The sequence below is a fragment of the Narcine bancroftii genome, chromosome 1, assembly GCF_036971445.1.
Source record: "Narcine bancroftii isolate sNarBan1 chromosome 1, sNarBan1.hap1, whole genome shotgun sequence".
NCBI classification, from domain to species: domain Eukaryota; kingdom Metazoa; phylum Chordata; class Chondrichthyes; order Torpediniformes; family Narcinidae; genus Narcine; species Narcine bancroftii.
In genome coordinates this window covers 471,615,140-471,618,470 of record NC_091469.1, presented here as the reverse complement: position 1 = coordinate 471,618,470, position 3,331 = coordinate 471,615,140, and positions in this window count along the sequence as shown.

Sequence of the window (3,331 nt, the reverse complement as noted above, 5' to 3'; positions counted from 1 at the left end):
GATACTACATTCCCTTGTTCATGGTTTTTCCACTCATGAAAACATCTCAATGTTTCCCCCTGTAAAGCTTTCTTCATATCTTTTATGTTTGAATAAGGTCGCCCCTCACTCCTCTAAACCAGAGAATACAGAACCAAACTAACTAGCCTCTTTTAATAGGTTAACCCTCTCATCCCAGGAATTAGACAGGTAAATCTCCTTTGGGCTACTATAATTCTTTTAAGGGGAGCCAAAACTACACAGAATTTCAGGTATGGCTTCTCCAACACTCTGCACATGTGTACTCTCTTCAACCTCTGAACTCTTAAACTCTTAAACTTTCTCTCTTAACTACATGTTGGACCTGCCTGCTAGCTTTTTGAGATTCAGGCACTAGAGCATGTATATCCCTCTGACCTCCACTCATTTGCAATCCCTCTCCATTTCTCTGATAATCTTCCTTTTGATTTGACTTACTCCACTCACACATCCTGACATTAAGCTCCATTTGACCGGTGTTATTCCAGTCATTTAGCCTGTCTATGTTCTCTTGCTGAATTACAAAGTCTTCATTATGACCTACCCTTTCACCTAGCTTTCTATCATTGGTAAATTTGGAAAGCTAATATTTCATTCCCTTTTCCAGATTATTAATGTAAATACTAAACGATTAAGGTCGAAGATCCATCCCTGGGGTATTCCCCAGTTATGTCTCTCCAGACAGAAAAGGGTCCTATTACAATTTTTTTCCTTATTTAAAAAATGGGGATTATGATAGACAACTTCAAGCTGAACACAAAGATCATTTCAGATTCATTGTATCACGTCGGAAGTTGTAGAAACATTAAATTAACTTTTATTGAATTTAGCCTGTTTAATCGCCTAATGATCCTGACATGTTGTGTTACTTTAACTGACCTAAAAATGCTTTGCTGCTGATTTTCATTTGTACTCGGCATCTGATGCCTCTCATGTCAGTGTCTAACAACATTGGACCAGCAATGCTGGATTCCAGTTGTCCTGGTGCTCCTTTTATATGGTCGCACTGTGCACTGTCCTGAAGAAACCTTTCACCATGTTCGTCACCGACTGCACCAAGGTCAGCACCAAGTGCGAATGCATAGAAGGAATTTTCAATGACATGTTACACGTCATTGGTTTGGATGCTTGAAGTAGACGTAAAATATGACAGGAAATCACAAAAATAGGTTAAATCTAATAACCAGTAGTGATAGGAAAACTTTAAAGTGATTTTCATTATCAGTAGCCCAAAATCTGTAAAATACACCCAAAAGTGTTCAGGAAGCAAAATTTTTGTTATCCTGTGTTATTGCACCTCTTTGCTGTCAATGTGACAACCAGTTTTTAATCTATGCCTCTGTTTGTACCCCTCAGTTCACACCCCTCATATTCCACACCTCTGAGTCATTATCATGAGCCATGATGCAGGAAAGCTTCAGTGTTTTTTTTTAAACAGGGAAAGAACAAAGTCAGAGAATGGCCCATGTGATCACGTCAAATGTGCTGATATTCCAGAAGGCTGGGCAGGTTAAAACACACACTTTTAAAAGAGCTTGCCAATTTTTCATCAATTAATTAAAAGGAAATAAAAATACTTTCACAGGAATAAAACATGACCCACAAAATTTCCCATCAAACATAGGGTTCAAATTCAATCTAGTTTTACTTGGGGTTTGTCACATTTCGTATTAAGATCCTGTATTGCTTAAATCATCTTTGGCTTGGAACATGGAATGACTTGGCTTTGTAAATGCCCTGGGTTTTTTTTTCTCTTTCTAGCTCTGAGCAATACCAATAGTCCCTAAATACTTCACCCAATTAGCTCTTGTTCATGGAAGTTACTAAGCAATGAAGAGGCCAGAGGACAATTCACCTATCTCCATTGATGGAAAGGAGATGAGGAAAGTGCAAACCAGGTTTCCATGAGTCCATATCTCAGGAGACCTTTCCTTGGGTCAGTATACTAAGGCAAGCATGAAGGCACATGAGCCTTCTAATGTGCACTGTGGAAAGTATACTGACTGGTTGCATCATAGTCTGGTGCCCAGGAATGCAAAAGGCTTCAGGTGTACCACAGAGAGCATTCTGGCAGGTTGCATCACTGTCTAGTCTGGTATGAAGGCGCCAACTGTCAGGACAAGAAAAATCTCCAGAGGGTTGTTAACTCAGCCTGTGACATCATAGGCCAGACTTCACTCCATCGAGGATACCTGCATGCTTAATAAAGCAGCCTCTATCCTCAATGACCTCCACCACCCAAGCCATGCCCTCATCATTCCGCTACCATCGGGTAAAAGGTACAGGAGCCCGAAGACAAACACTCAGTGGCACAAGACACCTTCTTCCCCATTACCGTCAGACCCCTGAATAATCAATGAACCAAAGATGCTGCCTTACTTTTCATACACTATTTTGTGGGGTTTTTAAAAATTTATTATTGTAAAAGTGGTTATATGAATGTTTGCTCTATGATTCTGCCACAAAACACCGAATTTAGTGACTTGTTCATGACAATAAATTCTAATTCTGATTAAAGTAGCAAACAAAGCCAGGTCAATCACAAGCTCCAATCTCACATCCACTGAAGACACCCATGTGAGGCGCTGTCTCAAGATAGCAGCTAACATTGTAAAGGACAGCCATTACCCTAGTCACAACCTCTTCTCACTGCTATTACAGACTCCTAAAATCTGGGACCTCCGGGTTCAAGAACAGCACTTTTTTCCAACAGCTCTGGAACCTTCCCTTATGACTGTGACCCTAACCATAAACTATCCTGGATCACCAAAGATCTCTCTGCATTATTAAAACCTTTTTTCAATACTAATTGCAACTGAATATTTATGTAACTAACCTTGTATATTTATTATCTCATTGTCTGGCTCATAGCATATTGTGCTCATTTTAATTCGCTCTATTGTTGTTGGTGCTTTGGATATATCTGTGTGTACTTTGGATAACACAATTAACTCTCACACTCAAGTTTTTACAATCACTCCTCCCATCCTCTGATGCAAAATCTTCATGAACCCGAAGTGTTTTTCTGTATGCTGCAGAATATAAGTATGGAAAAGAGTGAATGTGCCTTTCAAATCTTCAGGATGTCCCAAGGCCAACTACTGTCAACGAATTATTTTGGAATCTTCATCTCCACTCCTTAAGGTTGTTGAGAATGTGGAAAGGTCTATTATATCTGGAAACAGTGAGCTATTTCTCGTAACTTTATCATCGGCTGACTGCCTCACTTTCCATTTAGCTATCAAGCTGACTATGAAGTCATAATGCTATAGAATACAAAATACATGGGAAAGACAGTTGATACGAAGCCAAT